Source organism: Anolis sagrei, chromosome 4 (genome assembly GCF_037176765.1).
Source record: "Anolis sagrei isolate rAnoSag1 chromosome 4, rAnoSag1.mat, whole genome shotgun sequence".
NCBI lineage: Eukaryota > Metazoa > Chordata > Lepidosauria > Squamata > Dactyloidae > Anolis > Anolis sagrei.
Window position 1 is genome coordinate 206367482 of NC_090024.1, and position 12347 is coordinate 206379828.

A 12347-nucleotide genomic window follows, 5' to 3' on the forward strand; every position below is an offset into this window, starting at 1 on the left:
TAACTTGGGGGCTGCCTGTATTTGGAGATCCTCAGATGCCTGTGGAGGACCTTACAATTGAAAATTCACAGTAAGGCATAATGGTACTACTATAACAAGAAACCTATCTTCTATCAAGGAATAATTTGCTTACTGTATAACACAGGCTTCAATCCAATTACTAGTCTTAAATAGATCAGACCAATTGAATTGAAGAAATGTGTACAAGTGGCTGGATGAGCTCTGCATTACATTGTAAAGTTGTTTGTGCTGTTTGGATCCAGAATGCCCCAAATACACAGTTAAATGAGATGGAAAAACCTATGATGAGTTTTATTTGGTGGGCTGACTTGTGCATGTTGGTTTCTGCAACGTGTACACAGTGTACAATGTTGTTATCTCATTAATATGTCAGAACACCCTGCCATTTTGAAGGATACATGTGTCCATGTTATCATTGACTTTGGAGCCTCAGTTGTTTAACAGTAGCAGACCTGAGATCTCTGATGTCCTAGATTCCACCACTTCAAGAGGCAACTTAAAGATATATAGACACAAATAAAAGTACTGTAATCCTTACATAAATTTAGCCTAGAGCAGGGATCCTTAAACTTTTTAAACAGAGGGCCAGTTCACAGTCTTTCCGATTATTGGGGAGGGGGGGCTATAATTTAGGGCAAAATGACAAATTCCTATGCATGCTGCACATATCTTATTTGTAGTGCAAACAAAAATGAGAGAACAAGGTGTGGCTTTTAAATATTGTAATATTTAAAATTAAGAACAATTTTAACCAAGATATACTTATCAGAAATTCAGTGGGAAGTGTGGGCCTGCTTTTGGCTGATGACATAGTCAAGTTAATTAGGATTGTTGCTTTTGTTGCTTTCAAGTTGTTTCAGATTTATGGCCGGAATCACTGGGTTGTTGTGAGTTTTCTGGGTTGTATGGCCATGTTCCAGAAGCATTCTCTCCTGATGTTTCGCCTGCATCTATGGCAGGCATCCTCAGAGGTTGTGAGGTCTATTAGAAGCTAGGAAAATTAGGTTTATATATTTGTAGAATGTCCAGGGTGGGAGAAAGAACTCTTGTCTGTTTGAGGTAGGTGTGAATGTTTCCATTGACCACCTTGATTAGCATTTAATGGCCTAGCAGTTTAAAGGTGTGGCTTTTTACTGTGTGGGAGAATCCTTTGTTGGGAGGTGATTAGCTGGCCCTGATTGCTTCTTGTCTGGAATTCCCCTGAGAACAAGAATTCTTTCTCCCACCCTGGACATTCCACAGATATCTAAACCCATTTTTTCTAGTTTCCAACAGGCCTCACAACCTCTGTGGATGCCTGCCATAGATGCAGGTGAAACGTCAGGAGAGAATGCTTCTGGAACATGGCCATACAACCCAGAAAACTCACAACATCCCATTATGAATTTTGTTTGCTAGACTGACTTATGCATGCTGGTTTCTGCAACCTATACACGTTGCAAAATGCTAATATCTCATTAATGTGTCAGAACAACCAGGAGTTTAGGGCCCCTTCCACACAGCTCAATAAATTCCCACAATATCTGCTTTGAACTGGAATATATGACAGTGTGAGCACAGATAACCCAGTTCAAAGCAGATATTATGGGATTTTTCTCCCTTGATATTCTGAGATATAGGGCTGTGTGGAAGGGCCCTAGGACATCAGATATCTCAGTTCTGCTATTGGCCTATACTCCATCGTTTCAGGAGGCAACTTAATGTTATGTAATTACAAATGAAACTAATCCTTATATGAATTTAGTCTAAATACCATTTTGTCATCCCCACACTGTCCTGCTCTGGGAGAGGCGGGTAAAATGCATCTCTCTAAGTATTGTCTGCTAATTGATTTTCATAACTTTAACTTCAGGCTATGTGTATAAGATCTATATAAAACAACTTATGTCAATGAAATATAGCTCAATCTAGATACAAATCTACAATGTGTCACAAAGTTTATGAATTCTGCAAACTACAGTGGAATAAAGTAAATAAATGTAGCTATTCCCACATGAATATATTGCAAATATCTACAGTATAGGTTTATATTTCTATTGGCAACTTTGTACGTTGTTTACAAACATGAATAAAGCTTTTAATAAAGAGAAGGCTGAGAGGAGATATGATAGCCATGTATAAATATGTGAGAGGAAGCCACAGGGAGGAGGGAGCAAGCTTGTTTTCTGCTTCCTTGGAGACTAGGACGCGGAACAATGGCTTCAAACTACAAGAGAGGAGATTCCATCTGAACATTAGGAAGAACTTCCTGACTGTGAGAGCCGTTCAGCAGTGGAACTCTCTGCCCCGGAGTGTGGTGGAGGCTCCTTCTTTGGAAGCTTTTAAGCAGAGGCTGGATGGCCATTTGTCAGGGGTGATTTGAATGCAATATTCCTGCTTCTTGGCAGGGGGTTGGACTGGATGGCCCATGAGGTCTCTTCCAATTCTTTGATTCTATGATTCTATGATTTTAAAACTGTTTCATTTTCTATTGACATAAAAGCTGGGACAGGAGAAGACAGTCAAAGTTAGAAGATCAAAGAAGATTCTGAGAATTTAATTTATAGAGAGTATCTTTTATCCAGAATTCCAATTTAGAAATATTACAAAATCTAATATTACCCACATGGGTGGCTGCAATAGTGACGCCTTTGTGTTCTGATGGTTCAGAATGTACAAACTTTGTTTCATGCACAACAAGAGGATTATCTCCATGGCTGGACTTTACTGGTTTGTGCCCTGGGTTGTTTTTCAACTCTGATTCTAGGGTCCCTTCCACACAGTAGAATAAAATCCCACATTGTGTTGTTGAAGGCTTTCATGAACGGAATCACTGGGGGCCCTTCCACACAGCCCTATATCCCAGAATATCATGGCAGAAAATCTCACAATATCTGCTTTGAAATGAGTTATCTGAGTCCACACTCAGATAATGTGGGATTTCCTGCCTTGATATTCTGGGACCCCTTCCACACAGCTGAATAAAATCCCATATTTTCTGCTTTGAACTGGAATATATGGCAGTGTGGATTCAGATAATCCAGTTCAAAGCAGGTATTGTGGGATTTTCTACCTTGATATTCTGGGATATATGGCTGTGTGGAAGGGCACTGGGATATAGGTCTGTGTGGAAGGGCTCTGGCTTGCTACGAGTTTTCCGGGCTGTATGGCCATGTTCCAGAAATATTATCTCCTGACATTTCGCCTGCATCTATGGCAGGCATCCTCAGAGGTTGTGGAGCCCCCCAGTGGCGCAGTGGATTAAACCCCTGTGCCGGCAGGACTGAAGACCGAAAGGTTGCAGGTTCGAACCCGGGGAGAGGCGGATGAGCTCCCTCTATCAGCTCCAGTTCTTCATGCGGGGACATGAGAGAAGCCTCCCACAAGGATGATAAAAAAAAAATCAAATAATCCGGGAGTCCCCTGGGCAACGTCCTTGCAGATGGCCAATTCTCTCATACCAGAAGCGACTTGCAGTTTCTCAAGTCACTCCTGACATGATAAAAAAAAATCCTCAGAGGTTGTGAGGTCTGTTGGAAATGAGGCAAGTGGGGTTTATATATCTGAGAAATGTTCAGGGTAGGAGAAAGAACTCTTGTCTGTTTGATGCAAGTGTGAATGTTGCAATTGATCACCTTGATTACCATTTAATGGCCTTCCAGCTTCAAAGCCCAGCTGATTCCTGCCTGGGGGAATTATTTGTTGGGAGTTGTTAAATGGCCCTGATTTTTTTCATGCCTGTTCAAAGCAGAAAATCTGCTTTGAACTGGGATATATGGCAGTGTGGTCTCAGATAACCCAGTACAAAACAGATTTTGTGGGATTTTCAGCCTTGATATTCTGAGTTATATGGCTGTATGGAAAGGCTCTCAATCACCATAACTGGCTATACCTGCTTTCCAATAAACTTCTAGTTTTATTCCTGTGCAGCTCTTTTACCTTATCCTAGGAATTCCTTTGCTTCAATGGACTAAACATTTGGTTTAGATTTTGATCTGTTGAGACTTTGCTACTGAAACCCCTCTGGACACTAAGAGTGATTACATTTATTGGAACAATCAAGTAAAAATATATATTTTTTATCTCTCCCACCCCCTTTTCTTATAAGGCTTATTCTTTTTTAAAAAAAACTAAGATATACATTAACACCGAATTAATTTGTAACATGACAACAAATGATTGTAAATATTTTTAACTAACTCTCTTTCAGAAGTACTGAGATTTTTCACAGTATGTCTGAAACTTGCTGGCTCACAGTTGCTGGAATTAAATCCTAAAATCTGACATGCTGGTCACAGGTCAAAACCTGAATAATATTAGGTAACGAAGTAAGCTATTTCTTGTCAGGGTCACTATACCCTCTGACCAAACAAAAAAACAAAAAAACAAAACATGAGCAGCTGCAAAAGTATAACTAAACAGCAGGTTCAAGGTATCAGTTATATAAATACCAATACATTTCAAGTAAAACAGCTATACATCTACCTGTTGTATTAAAAGTACATAATGAATTAAAAGGAATTATTATGATTTAAAACAGTAGAATTTGAAATATACTGTAGGTGGAGCACTCCAAAATTCAAAATAGCTGGGACCAGAATTGACCACTTGAAATTGACCACTTGGGTTGTTGATAGTAACACCTTTGGTTTATGATGGTTCTGGATAAACTCACTTTGTTTCATGCCCAAAATTATTAAAATAGAAAATGACCTTCAGGGTATGTGTATAAGGTGTATATGAGCCATAAAATTCGTGTTTAGACTTGGATCCCATCTTAGGATATTTCACTGTGTATAAGCAAGTATTCCAAAATACAAAAAAAAATTCCAAAATACAGATCACTTCTGATTCCAAGCATTTTGGGATATGAGATACTCAACAACCTGTATCAGAATTTAAAGGTCTTGCAGTCATTTCTGAATTATGGAGAGTCCCAGGCAAGCCTATTACTGTTTTGTTCTGTTTGCCAAATTTGTTCAGAGGAGACTTGTCAATGCCACTGCCTTCATCTGAGCCATGGCAGCTAAAGTGGTGTTCAACTGGATTATTACAATGCTTTTAATTGTCAGCCACTTTGAGTTTCCGTATGGAGAGAAAATGTGGGATATTAATAATAATAATAATAATAACTATTATTATGTCAGCTGCAAAGGGCCATCCTACTCAGATCTGCACTCATTATTCACCAATACATCACACACTCCAGGACACTTGGGAAGTGTCTGACGTGTGATTTTGTGTGTTGTGTATTAATCTTGCTGTGTATGTAATAATAATAATAATAATAATAATAATAGCACAAGCCAGTAAAGGTGGTCCAGTGGTGATTGGCACACTGGGTGCAGTGCCTAAAGACCTTGGCCTGCACTTAAACACAATTGGCACTGACAAAATTAACATCTATCAGCTGCAAAACGCCACCCTACTCGGATCTGCATTCATTATTTGCCAGTACATCACACAGTCCTAGACACTTGGGAAGTGTCTGACGTGTGATCCAATACAAAAGCCAGGTTTTATGATATATTTTTGTTGATGTGATTTTGTTGAAGTCCCTTCCCAATTATTCACTTACATATAATCTTAGGCCCCATCTCCACTACCATATTATCTAAATCCAGATTATCTGCTTTGAAATGGATTATAAACAATGTAGACTCATACAATCCAGTTCAAAGCAGATAATCTGGATTCAGAAACTGGATTATATGGCAGTTTAGATCCAGGAGTAATTTCATTGTTTTGCAATTAGTGTTTTTTACTGACTGTGTTTACATCTCACACCTGATTTCCAGCAACTACTTGAAATTAACATCAAGTAGTTCTGGACAGCCTTCTAGTCTATCTCGTAATTAAGTCTTCTGGGACATAGTCTTGTAGTATGTCTAGAAATGTTAACTTTGTTGAGATTTAAACATGCATTTTCAGAACTGGAATTATCAGATATCACGCTGTAACATTTTCTTCTTCACATGCATCTTATGTTTCCTTCTTTATCTCAAAACTGACCTAAGTATTTGGTCAGATCAAATAACTTTTACGAGTTTGGAACAGTTACTTAAGTGGCGTGATTTCATTTTCAACTGTAGTTTTTAAAAGATCTTGAATAGGGTCTAAAGTGTTTCCTAGATGTGAATAGGTTGGAATCATATATGATATCTTTATAGTAAACAATATTACTGCTGGCATAAGAGTAATGATTGCAAGTGAGATTGTTCCCTTGGCACAAATTCAACATGTCCAGAAATATAATGAGAATGTTTTAGTGGGCAAGGAGAAGGGAAATACAATGCCATTTTATTAAATTACTGTTTCCACCTTCCTATTAAATCTTTCTCCAAATTTTGTTTTTAAATGACTTCTTATTTGCAGATGTCTCTTCCCAGTGCTCTCCCTCCTTAATAGTAGGAAAAAAGATGGAAGAAGTAGGAAAAAAGATGGAAGAAGCAATGACAAAATACAGACTACATTCAGGTTATTTCCCATTTACGGCATCCCTATGGCAAATGTATCACAGGGTTTTCTTGGCAAGATTGCTTCCTGAAGCTGAGAGAATGTGTTTTGCTCAAGATCACCTGGTGGCTTTTCATGGCTAAGTGGAGATTTGAAGTCCAGTTTCCAGAATCATAGTCCAATGTCAAATCTCATTGGACTACAGTGAACCAAGAATCACGAAGGGGTTCTACATATACGGTATATAATGCTTTGATATTGGACATCACCTACAAGAGTTGATTTTTCACACATTGGATACATTTATTTCCTATATATATTGTATTGTAAAAGAAAAACAAAAAATAAAAGGAGTTATTACATTGTGAAACCCTATGGTGACTTTTGACCCACCCTGCACAAAAGACTATATGTAATCTACTCCCCAGACTCAGTAAAATTATTTTGTTGTTTTTTAATTGTTTCATTGCTTTTTTTTTTTTGCATTCATTTGTATATATATTTGCCTTGTTCTTAAATTCTATTGCATTGTAATATCCTTGTTAGCCGCCTTGAATTCCCAGGGGGAGAAGGGCGGGATAAAAATAAGGATAATTATATTTATTTATTGTGACAGAAGCGAATTGAGAATACAGTTATAATGTATAGAAAATCTTCAAAAAGTTTAAAAATTGGCATTATACTAAATGTCAATTGACCAGAAGCTGGCCACTTGGAGTCGCTGTAAGAAGGTCCTCCATTGTGCATGTGGCAGGGTTCAGGCTGCATTGTAGTAAGTGATCTGTGGTTTGCTCTTTATGGCCCCATTTCTGCATCTCATGCTGCTAGAGCAGTCTGTTCAGGGCCTTCCAAGTTGCCCAGCCTTCTGTGTGCCCAGGAGGGAGTTTCTCATCCAGCATCAGCCATTGATTGAAGGTCCAAGTTTTAGCCTGCCACTTTTGGACTCTCGCTTGCAGGGGTGTTCCTGAGAGTATCTCTGTAGATCTTAGAAATCTATTTCTTGATTTAAGATGTTGGCTTGCTGGCTGATATCCGAACAGAGGATGGGCCAGACATATCACTGCCTTGGTCCTTTCATTACAGGCTCTTACTTGCCGATGGATGTCAGGTGGTACAATATCGATTAACAGTATAATTTCTCCAATGGTGCTGGGCGTAGACATCCTATGATAATGCGGCATGTCTCATTAAGTGCCACATGCACTGTTTTAATGTGATGAGATGTATTCCACACTGGGCATGCAAATTCAACAGAAGAGTAGCAAAGCACAGGGAAAGATGTCTTCACTGCATCTGGTTGTGATCCCTAGGTTGTGCCAGTCAGCTTTCATATGATATTATTTCTAGCACCCACTTTTGCCTGATATTCAAGCAGTACTTCTTGTAAGTCAGAGCATGGTTCAAAGTAACTCCCAGGTATTTTGGTGTGCTGCAATGCTCCAGTGGGATTCCTTCCCAGGTTATCCTCAGAACTCAAGATGCTTGTCTGTTCTTAAGATGAAAAGCACATATCTGCATTTTAGATGGATTAGGAATCAGCTGGTTTTCTCTTTAATAGGCAGTAAGAACACCTAAAGTTTGGGAGAGCTTCTGTGCAACCATTTCAAAGCTCCCTGCTTGAGTGGTGATGGCATGTTCGTCAGCATAGATTAAACTCTCTGTCCCTTCTGGCAGTGGCTGGTCATTTGTGTAAATGACAAACATTGATGGAGCAAGCATGCTCCCCTGAGGCAGGCCATTCTTCTGTTTTCGCCATCTTCTTCTCTGGCCCTAAAAATAAAGATAATAATAATAATAAGTGTCCGACGTGTGATCCAATACAACAGCCAGCAGAGTGATCTTGTTTGCTGTGGACTAAATTTGTTGTGTTTCTAATAATAATAATAATAATAATAATAATAATAGATATGTCAGGAATTTACGAACAAGATATCTGCAATCATTCCCAATACACACAAGGTGATATCCACATATCTAAACATAGGATAAGTCTGCCATCTATTGGGGGAAATGGGTTGCAATTTAGTCATCATTGTGGGATATTACAAACGCATAACTTGGGCCACATGATGGCTGTCCTTAAAGCCAGGCCTGATAATACTTTGAAAATGAAAACAAGCAATTGTATTCTTAAAGAAAGAGCAACTGTTATAATGTTTATTTGGGGAATGTGTGCTGATTATAAATAACCTTGTTGCCTGAATTTTGGTATGAATGCAATGTATCTGAAATGCCTACACGTATAATTTAATTCAGAACTAGAGCTCTTGATAGATATATGATTTCATTTGTAGAATCCACTCCATGCCCACATTTTGAATGTGGATCCACCAAATTAGGTTGAACCAGTCAACATATGCTCCCTGAACTTGCATGCTGATTGTTTATCTCCCCTTCATATATAATGTCAGGACTTGTATTAGAAGCATTCTCTCCTGACGTTTTGCCCACATCTACGGCAGGCATCTTCAGAAGTTGAGGTGTTTGTTGGAAACTAGGCAAGTGAGGTTTATATATCTGTGGAATGTCCAGAGTGGGAGAAAGAAGTCTTGTCTGCTTGAGTCAAGTGTGGATGTTGCAATTGGTCACCTTGATTAACATTGAATGGCCTTACGAGTGTTTTCAACATACAGCTGTCATGGCCCGCCATGTCATTTCATGTGGTCCTCCAGATGCTGGACTACAGCTTCTCATAAGATATCATGACCAGGGCTGATGGGAGTTGCGATCCATCTGGAAGGCTGCAGTTTGTTCAGTTCAGTGAGGAGAGTGGGGTTTGGGTTTAGATACAGACCTTTGAAACACCCTTTAGCCTTTCCCCAACCTCGGAGCCACATGTGCAGTTGGGTTGCAAGTCCCATGATCCCCAGCCTGAATAGTTTAACTTTTTATAGTAGACCGCCTTAAACCTGTCCGGCCCTGGAGCTTTGTTGCTATCCATCTTTTTGATTGCAATTTTGATTTCCTCCATTGAGATTTCTCTGTTTAAGTTTAATCTTTGCTGATCTGTTATTTTTTGCAATACTATAAAGTAATGATAGAAGAAATAACACCCCACCTCCTAGAAATAATGAATGGAATCTTAGATGGAAAAAACCCGCCACCGAACACCTGGAAATCAGCTTACATTACAATGCTACATAAAGAAAACCAGGACCCGAGGGATGTAAAAAACTACAGACCCATATCCCTCCTTAATGTGGACTACAAGATCTTTGCCAGTATACTCGCCGAAAGGCTCAAACTATTCTTGAAAGAATGGGTGAAAGAGGAACAAGCAGGTTTTTTGCCTAACAGGCAATTAAAAGACAATATTAGGATTATTCTAAACACCATAGAATACCTCGAGAAGAACAACCAAGAAGAACTAGCACTACTAAGTCTTGACGCCGAAAAGGCGTTCGATAATCTCAATTGGAATTACTTAAAATTACTAATCAAAGAACTAGACTTAGGATATCAGTTCCATAATGCCATCAATTCAATCTATAACTCCCAAGAAGCCAGGATGATAATAAACATGCAAGAATCAAGCCCCCTGAAAATCTGTAAAGGCACGAGACAAGGATGCCCCCTGTCGCCTCTATTATTCATCCTGAGCTTAGAAACCCTTCTTAATTCTATCAGAGAGGATCCTGACTTAAGAGGCATCAAAATAAATAAGGAAAGATATAAACTAAGGGCTTTCGCGGACGACTTGTTGTGTATCATCAGCAACCCCATAGAAACAATCTCCAAATGGATAACTAAAATTAAAGAGTACGGGTCAGTAGCGGGCCTAAGGATAAATAAAAGAAAGACGGAGATACTAACTAAAAATATGTCCCAGAAAAGAAAGGAAGAGCTTTCCACCCTAACAGAATTTAAAGTAGTAGAGAAAATACGATACTTGGGAATAACGTTAACAGCTAAAAACTCCCAACTAATAAAAAACAATTATGAAAAGATATGGAAAGAAGTACAGAAGGATCTAGACAATTGGAAAAATCTGAAGCTGTCTCTGCTAGGGAGAATCTCTATAATAAAGATGAACATCTTGCCCAAGATGCTATTCTCTTTTCAGTCCCTACCAGTAATCAGAAATGTAAACATCTTCAAGCAATGGAACAAAACCATCTCCAAATTTGTATGGCAAGGGAAAAAGCCCAGGATCAAGCGTCTGATACTTATCGATGACAAAAGAAGAGGCGGCCCCGGCCTCCCAGACTTGAGGTGTTATTATGAAGCCTGCGGTCTGATATGGATCAGAGATTGGATCCTATTAACAAACAAAAACCTACTTTCCCTAGAAGGTGTAGACCTCAGGCGAGGCTGGCACGCCTATCTGCACTACGATAAAACAAAGATCGAAAGGAACTTTAACAATCATTATATAAGAGCAGGCCTAATGAAAATATGGGAGAGACACAAAAAAAGACTATATAATAAAACTCCACTGTGGCTCTCGTCCCTAGAAGCCCTTCACCGGAGAGAAATGGGCTGGCAACAATGGCCTACTTATCGCGACATCCTAGAAAAGGCAGAAGGAAAATATGTACTTAAAGATGAAAGGAAAATAAAAGAAATCTTTCCTAACCTCTCTTGGCTAAACTATAGACAACTGGTTGATAGCTACAAGATAGACAAAATCGCAGAATTTGCTGATCAAAATGGTTTCCTGGACAGCATATTGAAGACAAACAACAAACTTATCACAAAACTCTACAAAAAATTACTAGAGTGGACCACTGAAATGGAACAAGTAAAAAACTCAATGATCAAGTGGGCCCAAAACATAGGCCACCAAATTGAACTGAATAAATGGGAGAAAGTTTGGAACCAAAGAATGAAATTAACCTACTCATATGAATTAAAAGAAAATCTTGTCAAAATGATCCATCGGTGGTACCTGACTCCTCAAATCATTTCAAAATGTTATAAAAACACCTCAAACAAATGTTGGAAGTGCGAACACCAGATTGGGACTTTCTTCCACATCTGGTGGTCTTGCCCCATAGCCAAAAGATACTGGACAATGATTCAAAAAGATATTCAAAAGATCTTAGGAATACAAATAGAAAACAAACCAGAATTCTTTCTCCTGGGAATGTATGACATTAAGGAGGAAAAAAATAATGACAAATTATTCCATTACTTAATTACAGCAGCACGGATCGAATTCGCTAAAAAATGGAAACAGAGAGAAGCCCCTCAAAGAGAAGACTGGATCAATAAAATCCTTGATATAATGACCATGGATGAACTGACATATTGGGTAACACCAAACCATGGCATCCCAAGTAAACCTACGAACTGGGGCTTAGTAAAGGTCTTCCTTAAGAAATTGAAAATAGACATCATTTATTAAAAATAAAAATAAATAAATAAATAAAATCACAAAAGAGTAAATCACAAATCCAGTGTCGCAAGAAAGGAAGAAGCATTAAAGAAGCTAAACTGAAAATATTTATAGAAAATCCTCATTGAAGAGATGGAAGCTCAAAGTTTTTAACTACCCTATAGCCCACCCACCCCCCCTCTACCCCTGCCCCATCTTCATCCGACCCCTTCCCTACCTACCTCCCCACCCTACATCCCTTGGGAGTATCGCCAATAACAGGGCACCCCTGTATTTTTCCTACTGCACTATCCGCTATATATTGTTCTCCCTCTATCTATGTATTTATGTATCTATGTATTTAATAAAAATTTATTAAAAAAATAAAATAGTTTAACTTTTTTTTGTCATGTCAGGAGCGACTTGAGAAACTGCAAGTCGCTTCTGGTGTGAGAGAATTGGCCATCTGCAAGGACGTTACCCAGGGGACGCCCGGATGATTTGATGTTTTTATCATCCTTGTGGGAGGCTTCTCTCATGTCCCCACATGAAGAGCTGGAGCTGACAGAGGGAG